Source organism: Pristiophorus japonicus, chromosome 8 (assembly GCF_044704955.1).
Source record: "Pristiophorus japonicus isolate sPriJap1 chromosome 8, sPriJap1.hap1, whole genome shotgun sequence".
Lineage (NCBI taxonomy): Eukaryota > Metazoa > Chordata > Chondrichthyes > Pristiophoridae > Pristiophorus > Pristiophorus japonicus.
Window position 1 is genome coordinate 221326921 of NC_091984.1, and position 12500 is coordinate 221339420.

The 12500-nt window shown below is 49.0% G+C and overlaps 7 non-coding genes and 6 pseudogenes across 7 annotated transcripts in view; all 13 read right to left on the reverse strand.

Annotated features, from left to right (window-relative positions):
• Nucleotides 1-93, reverse strand: part of LOC139270180 (5S ribosomal RNA) — a 119-nt gene extending 26 nt beyond the window's left edge. Inside the window, exon 1 of the ribosomal RNA XR_011594527.1 lies at nt 1-93. This exon is cut by the window's left edge and continues 26 nt beyond it. This is a non-coding gene — a ribosomal RNA (5S ribosomal RNA).
• Nucleotides 94-949: 856 nt separating this feature from the next.
• LOC139269575 (5S ribosomal RNA) lies at nt 950-1068 on the reverse strand (annotated as a pseudogene).
• Nucleotides 1069-1938: 870 nt separating this feature from the next.
• LOC139270181 (5S ribosomal RNA) lies at nt 1939-2057 on the reverse strand. Its single transcript, XR_011594528.1, has one exon. It is a non-coding gene; the product is annotated as a 5S ribosomal RNA (ribosomal RNA).
• Nucleotides 2058-2913: 856 nt separating this feature from the next.
• Nucleotides 2914-3032, reverse strand: LOC139269576 (5S ribosomal RNA; annotated as a pseudogene).
• Nucleotides 3033-3902: 870 nt separating this feature from the next.
• LOC139270182 (5S ribosomal RNA) lies at nt 3903-4021 on the reverse strand. Its single transcript, XR_011594529.1, has one exon. It is a non-coding gene; the product is annotated as a 5S ribosomal RNA (ribosomal RNA).
• Nucleotides 4022-4877: 856 nt separating this feature from the next.
• LOC139269644 (5S ribosomal RNA) lies at nt 4878-4996 on the reverse strand (annotated as a pseudogene).
• Nucleotides 4997-5866: 870 nt separating this feature from the next.
• On the reverse strand, nt 5867-5985 carry LOC139270183 (5S ribosomal RNA). Its single transcript, XR_011594530.1, has one exon. It is a non-coding gene; the product is annotated as a 5S ribosomal RNA (ribosomal RNA).
• Nucleotides 5986-6841: 856 nt separating this feature from the next.
• LOC139269645 (5S ribosomal RNA) lies at nt 6842-6960 on the reverse strand (annotated as a pseudogene).
• An 870-nt stretch (nt 6961-7830) lies between these two features.
• Nucleotides 7831-7949, reverse strand: LOC139270184 (5S ribosomal RNA). The gene has a single exon (XR_011594531.1). It is a non-coding gene; the product is annotated as a 5S ribosomal RNA (ribosomal RNA).
• Nucleotides 7950-8805: 856 nt separating this feature from the next.
• On the reverse strand, nt 8806-8914 carry LOC139269815 (5S ribosomal RNA; annotated as a pseudogene).
• Nucleotides 8915-9784: 870 nt separating this feature from the next.
• LOC139270186 (5S ribosomal RNA) lies at nt 9785-9903 on the reverse strand. The gene has a single exon (XR_011594533.1). It is a non-coding gene; the product is annotated as a 5S ribosomal RNA (ribosomal RNA).
• An 856-nt stretch (nt 9904-10759) lies between these two features.
• On the reverse strand, nt 10760-10868 carry LOC139269816 (5S ribosomal RNA; annotated as a pseudogene).
• An 870-nt stretch (nt 10869-11738) lies between these two features.
• Nucleotides 11739-11857, reverse strand: LOC139270187 (5S ribosomal RNA). The gene has a single exon (XR_011594534.1). It is a non-coding gene; the product is annotated as a 5S ribosomal RNA (ribosomal RNA).
• Between the last annotated feature and the right edge of the window lie 643 nt (nt 11858-12500).

The following is a 12500-nucleotide window of genomic DNA, read 5'->3' on the forward strand; positions in this document are numbered from 1 at the left end:
CAGTCTCCCATCCAAGTACTAACCAGGCCTCAGTCTGCTTGGTTTCCGAGATCAGACGGGATCGGGCGTTTTCAGACTAGTGTGGCCGTAGGCATCGATGTCATGGCTTTCTCTTTACTTAAACGGACATAAGGCTGTTCTTCACTCCTTTTTCTCCTTCCATGCATTCATCCAAGGAATCAGCACTCAAGATTCATTTCACCATTTTCCTTCCGCCACACCCACCTCTTGCTGCTCTGACTCCCACACAAGCAAACGACAAGCCCTACCCTTCATTGCCTTGCCTCAAGCTTCAAAACTGCCTGACTTTCACCATTCCCTCACTCACCCACAAATCACTCACTCATTCACCCCCCAATCTCACGCTCGCCAACCTCGAAATCTCTCATCCCCTCAAATCACTCTCCCCCAAATCTCCCCATCCCCAAATCTCTCCTCCCCCAAAAAAGCTTCCACCGCCCCCAAAACACCAGGATTGTTTCATTTCCAATCCCACCAATTATTAAGCCAGATCGCTGTTGTAGCCACATTTCGGAACCCCATGTGGCAAGTGGCGCCTGCTACTCGGCATTCTGATTTGCAACACTCCTCACATGAACACACATGCATTCCAGCAGCATGCTAGTTGGCTTTACATTTTTCCTGCATTGAATTGCAGCTCTTCCTGCACGATTCTTTGTTCTCTTGCTGTTTGTCCCTCTCAGGTTTCTATGCACCTTGTCTCTCCTCTCTGTTGCTGTGTCCTGGTGTGCCTGCGCCAGCATGTTTTTTTTTGCCAACTTATTTTGTTGTTCTGCGTTCTTTCGTCCCTTGCGTCGACCCCCTTGCATTTGTGTAGCAGCAGGAGAATGTGCAGGAAAGAAATGGTGAAAGCAAAGTGAAAGAGAGAGCAGCAAAAAGGTTGTTGATGGATGTGCAGAAGCATGAGCAGCCTGTGGATGGCAGCAAAAGCCTACTGCACCTGGTATTCCCAGGCAGTCTCCCATCCAAGTACTAACCAGGCCTGACTCTGCTTAGCTTTTGAGATCAGACGAGATCGGGCGTTTTCAGACTAGTGTGGCCGTAGGCATCGATGTCATGGCTTTCTCTTTACTTAAACGGACATAAGGCTGTTCTTCACTCCTTATTCTCCTTCCATGCATTCATCCAAGGAATCAGCACTCAAGATTCATTTCACCATTTTCCTTCCGCCACACCCACCTCTTGCTGCTCTGACTCCCACACAAGCAAACGACAAGCCCTACCCTTCATTGCCTTGCCTCAAGCTTCAAAACTGCCTGACTTTCACCATTCCCTCACTCACCCACAAATCACTCACTCATTCACCCCCCAATCTCACGCTCGCCAATCTCGAAATCTCTCATCCCCTCAAATCGCTCTCCCCCAAATCTCCCCATCCCCAAATCTCTCCTCCCCCAAAAAAGCTTCCACCGCCCCCAAAACACCAGGATTGTTTCATTTCCAATCCCACCAATTATTAAGCCAGATCGCTGTTGTAGCCACATTTCGGAACCCCATGTGGCAAGTGGCGCCTGCTACTCGGCATTCTGATTTGCAACACTCCTCACATGAACACACATGCATTCCAGCAGCATGCTAGTTGGCTTTACATTTTTCCTGCATTGAATTGCAGCTCTTCCTGCACGATTCTTTGTTCTCTTGCTGTTTGTCCCTCTCAGGTTTCTATGCACCTTGTCTCTCCTCTCTGTTGCTGTGTCCTGGTGTGCCTGCGCCAGCATGTTTTTTTTTGCCAACTTATTTTGTTGTTCTGCGTTCTTTCGTCCCTTGCGTCGACCCCCTTGCATTTGTGTAGCAGCAGGAGAATGTGCAGGAAAGAAATGGTGAAAGCAAAGTGAAAGAGAGAGCAGCAAAAAGGTTGTTGATGGATCAACGGCACTGTGTGTGCAGAAGCATGAGCAGCCTGTGGATGGCAGCAAAAGCCTACTGCACCTGGTATTCCCAGGCAGTCTCCCATCCAAGTACTAACCAGGCCTCAGTCTGCTTGGTTTCCGAGATCAGACGGGATCGGGCGTTTTCAGACTAGTGTGGCCGTAGGCATCGATGTCATGGCTTTCTCTTTACTTAAACGGACATAAGGCTGTTCTTCACTCCTTTTTCTCCTTCCATGCATTCATCCAAGGAATCAGCACTCAAGATTCATTTCACCATTTTCCTTCCGCCACACCCACCTCTTGCTGCTCTGACTCCCACACAAGCAAACGACAAGCCCTACCCTTCATTGCCTTGCCTCAAGCTTCAAAACTGCCTGACTTTCACCATTCCCTCACTCACCCACAAATCACTCACTCATTCACCCCCCAATCTCACGCTCGCCAACCTCGAAATCTCTCATCCCCTCAAATCACTCTCCCCCAAATCTCCCCATCCCCAAATCTCTCCTCCCCCAAAAAAGCTTCCACCGCCCCCAAAACACCAGGATTGTTTCATTTCCAATCCCACCAATTATTAAGCCAGATCGCTGTTGTAGCCACATTTCGGAACCCCATGTGGCAAGTGGCGCCTGCTACTCGGCATTCTGATTTGCAACACTCCTCACATGAACACACATGCATTCCAGCAGCATGCTAGTTGGCTTTACATTTTTCCTGCATTGAATTGCAGCTCTTCCTGCACGATTCTTTGTTCTCTTGCTGTTTGTCCCTCTCAGGTTTCTATGCACCTTGTCTCTCCTCTCTGTTGCTGTGTCCTGGTGTGCCTGCGCCAGCATGTTTTTTTTTGCCAACTTATTTTGTTGTTCTGCGTTCTTTCGTCCCTTGCGTCGACCCCCTTGCATTTGTGTAGCAGCAGGAGAATGTGCAGGAAAGAAATGGTGAAAGCAAAGTGAAAGAGAGAGCAGCAAAAAGGTTGTTGATGGATGTGCAGAAGCATGAGCAGCCTGTGGATGGCAGCAAAAGCCTACTGCACCTGGTATTCCCAGGCAGTCTCCCATCCAAGTACTAACCAGGCCTGACTCTGCTTAGCTTTTGAGATCAGACGAGATCGGGCGTTTTCAGACTAGTGTGGCCGTAGGCATCGATGTCATGGCTTTCTCTTTACTTAAACGGACATAAGGCTGTTCTTCACTCCTTATTCTCCTTCCATGCATTCATCCAAGGAATCAGCACTCAAGATTCATTTCACCATTTTCCTTCCGCCACACCCACCTCTTGCTGCTCTGACTCCCACACAAGCAAACGACAAGCCCTACCCTTCATTGCCTTGCCTCAAGCTTCAAAACTGCCTGACTTTCACCATTCCCTCACTCACCCACAAATCACTCACTCATTCACCCCCCAATCTCACGCTCGCCAATCTCGAAATCTCTCATCCCCTCAAATCGCTCTCCCCCAAATCTCCCCATCCCCAAATCTCTCCTCCCCCAAAAAAGCTTCCACCGCCCCCAAAACACCAGGATTGTTTCATTTCCAATCCCACCAATTATTAAGCCAGATCGCTGTTGTAGCCACATTTCGGAACCCCATGTGGCAAGTGGCGCCTGCTACTCGGCATTCTGATTTGCAACACTCCTCACATGAACACACATGCATTCCAGCAGCATGCTAGTTGGCTTTACATTTTTCCTGCATTGAATTGCAGCTCTTCCTGCACGATTCTTTGTTCTCTTGCTGTTTGTCCCTCTCAGGTTTCTATGCACCTTGTCTCTCCTCTCTGTTGCTGTGTCCTGGTGTGCCTGCGCCAGCATGTTTTTTTTTGCCAACTTATTTTGTTGTTCTGCGTTCTTTCGTCCCTTGCGTCGACCCCCTTGCATTTGTGTAGCAGCAGGAGAATGTGCAGGAAAGAAATGGTGAAAGCAAAGTGAAAGAGAGAGCAGCAAAAAGGTTGTTGATGGATCAACGGCACTGTGTGTGCAGAAGCATGAGCAGCCTGTGGATGGCAGCAAAAGCCTACTGCACCTGGTATTCCCAGGCAGTCTCCCATCCAAGTACTAACCAGGCCTCAGTCTGCTTGGTTTCCGAGATCAGACGGGATCGGGCGTTTTCAGACTAGTGTGGCCGTAGGCATCGATGTCATGGCTTTCTCTTTACTTAAACGGACATAAGGCTGTTCTTCACTCCTTTTTCTCCTTCCATGCATTCATCCAAGGAATCAGCACTCAAGATTCATTTCACCATTTTCCTTCCGCCACACCCACCTCTTGCTGCTCTGACTCCCACACAAGCAAACGACAAGCCCTACCCTTCATTGCCTTGCCTCAAGCTTCAAAACTGCCTGACTTTCACCATTCCCTCACTCACCCACAAATCACTCACTCATTCACCCCCCAATCTCACGCTCGCCAACCTCGAAATCTCTCATCCCCTCAAATCACTCTCCCCCAAATCTCCCCATCCCCAAATCTCTCCTCCCCCAAAAAAGCTTCCACCGCCCCCAAAACACCAGGATTGTTTCATTTCCAATCCCACCAATTATTAAGCCAGATCGCTGTTGTAGCCACATTTCGGAACCCCATGTGGCAAGTGGCGCCTGCTACTCGGCATTCTGATTTGCAACACTCCTCACATGAACACACATGCATTCCAGCAGCATGCTAGTTGGCTTTACATTTTTCCTGCATTGAATTGCAGCTCTTCCTGCACGATTCTTTGTTCTCTTGCTGTTTGTCCCTCTCAGGTTTCTATGCACCTTGTCTCTCCTCTCTGTTGCTGTGTCCTGGTGTGCCTGCGCCAGCATGTTTTTTTTTGCCAACTTATTTTGTTGTTCTGCGTTCTTTCGTCCCTTGCGTCGACCCCCTTGCATTTGTGTAGCAGCAGGAGAATGTGCAGGAAAGAAATGGTGAAAGCAAAGTGAAAGAGAGAGCAGCAAAAAGGTTGTTGATGGATGTGCAGAAGCATGAGCAGCCTGTGGATGGCAGCAAAAGCCTACTGCACCTGGTATTCCCAGGCAGTCTCCCATCCAAGTACTAACCAGGCCTGACTCTGCTTAGCTTTTGAGATCAGACGAGATCGGGCGTTTTCAGACTAGAGTGGCCGTAGGCATCGATGTCATGGCTTTCTCTTTACTTAAACGGACATAAGGCTGTTCTTCACTCCTTATTCTCCTTCCATGCATTCATCCAAGGAATCAGCACTCAAGATTCATTTCACCATTTTCCTTCCGCCACACCCACCTCTTGCTGCTCTGACTCCCACACAAGCAAACGACAAGCCCTACCCTTCATTGCCTTGCCTCAAGCTTCAAAACTGCCTGACTTTCACCATTCCCTCACTCACCCACAAATCACTCACTCATTCACCCCCCAATCTCACGCTCGCCAATCTCGAAATCTCTCATCCCCTCAAATCGCTCTCCCCCAAATCTCCCCATCCCCAAATCTCTCCTCCCCCAAAAAAGCTTCCACCGCCCCCAAAACACCAGGATTGTTTCATTTCCAATCCCACCAATTATTAAGCCAGATCGCTGTTGTAGCCACATTTCGGAACCCCATGTGGCAAGTGGCGCCTGCTACTCGGCATTCTGATTTGCAACACTCCTCACATGAACACACATGCATTCCAGCAGCATGCTAGTTGGCTTTACATTTTTCCTGCATTGAATTGCAGCTCTTCCTGCACGATTCTTTGTTCTCTTGCTGTTTGTCCCTCTCAGGTTTCTATGCACCTTGTCTCTCCTCTCTGTTGCTGTGTCCTGGTGTGCCTGCGCCAGCATGTTTTTTTTTGCCAACTTATTTTGTTGTTCTGCGTTCTTTCGTCCCTTGCGTCGACCCCCTTGCATTTGTGTAGCAGCAGGAGAATGTGCAGGAAAGAAATGGTGAAAGCAAAGTGAAAGAGAGAGCAGCAAAAAGGTTGTTGATGGATCAACGGCACTGTGTGTGCAGAAGCATGAGCAGCCTGTGGATGGCAGCAAAAGCCTACTGCACCTGGTATTCCCAGGCAGTCTCCCATCCAAGTACTAACCAGGCCTCAGTCTGCTTGGTTTCCGAGATCAGACGGGATCGGGCGTTTTCAGACTAGTGTGGCCGTAGGCATCGATGTCATGGCTTTCTCTTTACTTAAACGGACATAAGGCTGTTCTTCACTCCTTTTTCTCCTTCCATGCATTCATCCAAGGAATCAGCACTCAAGATTCATTTCACCATTTTCCTTCCGCCACACCCACCTCTTGCTGCTCTGACTCCCACACAAGCAAACGACAAGCCCTACCCTTCATTGCCTTGCCTCAAGCTTCAAAACTGCCTGACTTTCACCATTCCCTCACTCACCCACAAATCACTCACTCATTCACCCCCCAATCTCACGCTCGCCAACCTCGAAATCTCTCATCCCCTCAAATCACTCTCCCCCAAATCTCCCCATCCCCAAATCTCTCCTCCCCCAAAAAAGCTTCCACCGCCCCCAAAACACCAGGATTGTTTCATTTCCAATCCCACCAATTATTAAGCCAGATCGCTGTTGTAGCCACATTTCGGAACCCCATGTGGCAAGTGGCGCCTGCTACTCGGCATTCTGATTTGCAACACTCCTCACATGAACACACATGCATTCCAGCAGCATGCTAGTTGGCTTTACATTTTTCCTGCATTGAATTGCAGCTCTTCCTGCACGATTCTTTGTTCTCTTGCTGTTTGTCCCTCTCAGGTTTCTATGCACCTTGTCTCTCCTCTCTGTTGCTGTGTCCTGGTGTGCCTGCGCCAGCATGTTTTTTTTTGCCAACTTATTTTGTTGTTCTGCGTTCTTTCGTCCCTTGCGTCGACCCCCTTGCATTTGTGTAGCAGCAGGAGAATGTGCAGGAAAGAAATGGTGAAAGCAAAGTGAAAGAGAGAGCAGCAAAAAGGTTGTTGATGGATGTGCAGAAGCATGAGCAGCCTGTGGATGGCAGCAAAAGCCTACTGCACCTGGTATTCCCAGGCAGTCTCCCATCCAAGTACTAACCAGGCCTGACTCTGCTTAGCTTTTGAGATCAGACGAGATCGGGCGTTTTCAGACTAGAGTGGCCGTAGGCATCGATGTCATGGCTTTCTCTTTACTTAAACGGACATAAGGCTGTTCTTCACTCCTTATTCTCCTTCCATGCATTCATCCAAGGAATCAGCACTCAAGATTCATTTCACCATTTTCCTTCCGCCACACCCACCTCTTGCTGCTCTGACTCCCACACAAGCAAACGACAAGCCCTACCCTTCATTGCCTTGCCTCAAGCTTCAAAACTGCCTGACTTTCACCATTCCCTCACTCACCCACAAATCACTCACTCATTCACCCCCCAATCTCACGCTCGCCAATCTCGAAATCTCTCATCCCCTCAAATCGCTCTCCCCCAAATCTCCCCATCCCCAAATCTCTCCTCCCCCAAAAAAGCTTCCACCGCCCCCAAAACACCAGGATTGTTTCATTTCCAATCCCACCAATTATTAAGCCAGATCGCTGTTGTAGCCACATTTCGGAACCCCATGTGGCAAGTGGCGCCTGCTACTCGGCATTCTGATTTGCAACACTCCTCACATGAACACACATGCATTCCAGCAGCATGCTAGTTGGCTTTACATTTTTCCTGCATTGAATTGCAGCTCTTCCTGCACGATTCTTTGTTCTCTTGCTGTTTGTCCCTCTCAGGTTTCTATGCACCTTGTCTCTCCTCTCTGTTGCTGTGTCCTGGTGTGCCTGCGCCAGCATGTTTTTTTTTGCCAACTTATTTTGTTGTTCTGCGTTCTTTCGTCCCTTGCGTCGACCCCCTTGCATTTGTGTAGCAGCAGGAGAATGTGCAGGAAAGAAATGGTGAAAGCAAAGTGAAAGAGAGAGCAGCAAAAAGGTTGTTGATGGATCAACGGCACTGTGTGTGCAGAAGCATGAGCAGCCTGTGGATGGCAGCAAAAGCCTACTGCACCTGGTATTCCCAGGCAGTCTCCCATCCAAGTACTAACCAGGCCTCAGTCTGCTTGGTTTCCGAGATCAGACGGGATCGGGCGTTTTCAGACTAGTGTGGCCGTAGGCATCGATGTCATGGCTTTCTCTTTACTTAAACGGACATAAGGCTGTTCTTCACTCCTTTTTCTCCTTCCATGCATTCATCCAAGGAATCAGCACTCAAGATTCATTTCACCATTTTCCTTCCGCCACACCCACCTCTTGCTGCTCTGACTCCCACACAAGCAAACGACAAGCCCTACCCTTCATTGCCTTGCCTCAAGCTTCAAAACTGCCTGACTTTCACCATTCCCTCACTCACCCACAAATCACTCACTCATTCACCCCCCAATCTCACGCTCGCCAACCTCGAAATCTCTCATCCCCTCAAATCACTCTCCCCCAAATCTCCCCATCCCCAAATCTCTCCTCCCCCAAAAAAGCTTCCACCGCCCCCAAAACACCAGGATTGTTTCATTTCCAATCCCACCAATTATTAAGCCAGATCGCTGTTGTAGCCACATTTCGGAACCCCATGTGGCAAGTGGCGCCTGCTACTCGGCATTCTGATTTGCAACACTCCTCACATGAACACACATGCATTCCAGCAGCATGCTAGTTGGCTTTACATTTTTCCTGCATTGAATTGCAGCTCTTCCTGCACGATTCTTTGTTCTCTTGCTGTTTGTCCCTCTCAGGTTTCTATGCACCTTGTCTCTCCTCTCTGTTGCTGTGTCCTGGTGTGCCTGCGCCAGCATGTTTTTTTTTGCCAACTTATTTTGTTGTTCTGCGTTCTTTCGTCCCTTGCGTCGACCCCCTTGCATTTGTGTAGCAGCAGGAGAATGTGCAGGAAAGAAATGGTGAAAGCAAAGTGAAAGAGAGAGCAGCAAAAAGGTTGTTGATGGATGTGCAGAAGCATGAGCAGCCTGTGGATGGCAGCAAAAGCCTACTGCACCTGGTATTCCCAGGCAGTCTCCCATCCAAGTACTAACCAGGCCTGACTCTGCTTAGCTTCCGAGATCAGACGTTTTCAGACTAGTGTGGCCGTAGGCATCGATGTCATGGCTTTCTCTTTACTTAAACGGACATAAGGCTGTTCTTCACTCCTTTTTCTCCTTCCATGCATTCATCCAAGGAATCAGCACTCAAGATTCATTTCAACATTTTCCTTCCGCCACACCCACCTCTTGCTGCTCTGACTCCCACACAAGCAAACGACAAGCCCTACCCTTCATTGCCTTGCCTCAAGCTTCAAAACTGCCTGACTTTCACCATTCCCTCACTCACCCACAAATCACTCACTCATTCACCCCCCAATCTCACGCTCGCCAATCTCGAAATCTCTCATCCCCTCAAATCGCTCTCCCCCAAATCTCCCCATCCCCAAATCTCTCCTCCCCCAAAAAAGCTTCCACCGCCCCCAAAACACCAGGATTGTTTCATTTCCAATCCCACCAATTATTAAGCCAGATCGCTGTTGTAGCCACATTTCGGAACCCCATGTGGCAAGTGGCGCCTGCTACTCGGCATTCTGATTTGCAACACTCCTCACATGAACACACATGCATTCCAGCAGCATGCTAGTTGGCTTTACATTTTTCCTGCATTGAATTGCAGCTCTTCCTGCACGATTCTTTGTTCTCTTGCTGTTTGTCCCTCTCAGGTTTCTATGCACCTTGTCTCTCCTCTCTGTTGCTGTGTCCTGGTGTGCCTGCGCCAGCATGTTTTTTTTTGCCAACTTATTTTGTTGTTCTGCGTTCTTTCGTCCCTTGCGTCGACCCCCTTGCATTTGTGTAGCAGCAGGAGAATGTGCAGGAAAGAAATGGTGAAAGCAAAGTGAAAGAGAGAGCAGCAAAAAGGTTGTTGATGGATCAACGGCACTGTGTGTGCAGAAGCATGAGCAGCCTGTGGATGGCAGCAAAAGCCTACTGCACCTGGTATTCCCAGGCAGTCTCCCATCCAAGTACTAACCAGGCCTCAGTCTGCTTGGTTTCCGAGATCAGACGGGATCGGGCGTTTTCAGACTAGTGTGGCCGTAGGCATCGATGTCATGGCTTTCTCTTTACTTAAACGGACATAAGGCTGTTCTTCACTCCTTTTTCTCCTTCCATGCATTCATCCAAGGAATCAGCACTCAAGATTCATTTCACCATTTTCCTTCCGCCACACCCACCTCTTGCTGCTCTGACTCCCACACAAGCAAACGACAAGCCCTACCCTTCATTGCCTTGCCTCAAGCTTCAAAACTGCCTGACTTTCACCATTCCCTCACTCACCCACAAATCACTCACTCATTCACCCCCCAATCTCACGCTCGCCAACCTCGAAATCTCTCATCCCCTCAAATCACTCTCCCCCAAATCTCCCCATCCCCAAATCTCTCCTCCCCCAAAAAAGCTTCCACCGCCCCCAAAACACCAGGATTGTTTCATTTCCAATCCCACCAATTATTAAGCCAGATCGCTGTTGTAGCCACATTTCGGAACCCCATGTGGCAAGTGGCGCCTGCTACTCGGCATTCTGATTTGCAACACTCCTCACATGAACACACATGCATTCCAGCAGCATGCTAGTTGGCTTTACATTTTTCCTGCATTGAATTGCAGCTCTTCCTGCACGATTCTTTGTTCTCTTGCTGTTTGTCCCTCTCAGGTTTCTATGCACCTTGTCTCTCCTCTCTGTTGCTGTGTCCTGGTGTGCCTGCGCCAGCATGTTTTTTTTTGCCAACTTATTTTGTTGTTCTGCGTTCTTTCGTCCCTTGCGTCGACCCCCTTGCATTTGTGTAGCAGCAGGAGAATGTGCAGGAAAGAAATGGTGAAAGCAAAGTGAAAGAGAGAGCAGCAAAAAGGTTGTTGATGGATGTGCAGAAGCATGAGCAGCCTGTGGATGGCAGCAAAAGCCTACTGCACCTGGTATTCCCAGGCAGTCTCCCATCCAAGTACTAACCAGGCCTGACTCTGCTTAGCTTCCGAGATCAGACGTTTTCAGACTAGTGTGGCCGTAGGCATCGATGTCATGGCTTTCTCTTTACTTAAACGGACATAAGGCTGTTCTTCACTCCTTTTTCTCCTTCCATGCATTCATCCAAGGAATCAGCACTCAAGATTCATTTCAACATTTTCCTTCCGCCACACCCACCTCTTGCTGCTCTGACTCCCACACAAGCAAACGACAAGCCCTACCCTTCATTGCCTTGCCTCAAGCTTCAAAACTGCCTGACTTTCACCATTCCCTCACTCACCCACAAATCACTCACTCATTCACCCCCCAATCTCACGCTCGCCAATCTCGAAATCTCTCATCCCCTCAAATCGCTCTCCCCCAAATCTCCCCATCCCCAAATCTCTCCTCCCCCAAAAAAGCTTCCACCGCCCCCAAAACACCAGGATTGTTTCATTTCCAATCCCACCAATTATTAAGCCAGATCGCTGTTGTAGCCACATTTCGGAACCCCATGTGGCAAGTGGCGCCTGCTACTCGGCATTCTGATTTGCAACACTCCTCACATGAACACACATGCATTCCAGCAGCATGCTAGTTGGCTTTACATTTTTCCTGCATTGAATTGCAGCTCTTCCTGCACGATTCTTTGTTCTCTTGCTGTTTGTCCCTCTCAGGTTTCTATGCACCTTGTCTCTCCTCTCTGTTGCTGTGTCCTGGTGTGCCTGCGCCAGCATGTTTTTTTTTGCCAACTTATTTTGTTGTTCTGCGTTCTTTCGTCCCTTGCGTCGACCCCCTTGCATTTGTGTAGCAGCAGGAGAATGTGCAGGAAAGAAATGGTGAAAGCAAAGTGAAAGAGAGAGCAGCAAAAAGGTTGTTGATGGATCAACGGCACTGTGTGTGCAGAAGCATGAGCAGCCTGTGGATGGCAGCAAAAGCCTACTGCACCTGGTATTCCCAGGCAGTCTCCCATCCAAGTACTAACCAGGCCTCAGTCTGCTTGGTTTCCGAGATCAGACGGGATCGGGCGTTTTCAGACTAGTGTGGCCGTAGGCATCGATGTCATGGCTTTCTCTTTACTTAAACGGACATAAGGCTGTTCTTCACTCCTTTTTCTCCTTCCATGCATTCATCCAAGGAATCAGCACTCAAGATTCATTTCACCATTTTCCTTCCGCCACACCCACCTCTTGCTGCTCTGACTCCCACACAAGCAAACGACAAGCCCTACCCTTCATTGCCTTGCCTCAAGCTTCAAAACTGCCTGACTTTCACCATTCCCTCACTCACCCACAAATCACTCACTCATTCACCCCCCAATCTCACGCTCGCCAACCTCGAAATCTCTCATCCCCTCAAATCACTCTCCCCCAAATCTCCCCATCCCCAAATCTCTCCTCCCCCAAAAAAGCTTCCACCGCCCCCAAAACACCAGGATTGTTTCATTTCCAATCCCACCAATTATTAAGCCAGATCGCTGTTGCAGCCACATTTCGGAACCCCATGTGGCAAGTGGCGCCTGCTACTCGGCATTCTGATTTGCAACACTCCTCACATGAACACACATGCATTCCAGCAGCATGCTAGTTGGCTTTACATTTTTCCTGCATTGAATTGCAGCTCTTCCTGCACGATTCTTTGTTCTCTTGCTGTTTGTCCCTCTCAGGTTTCTATGCACCTTGTCTCTCCTCTCTGTTG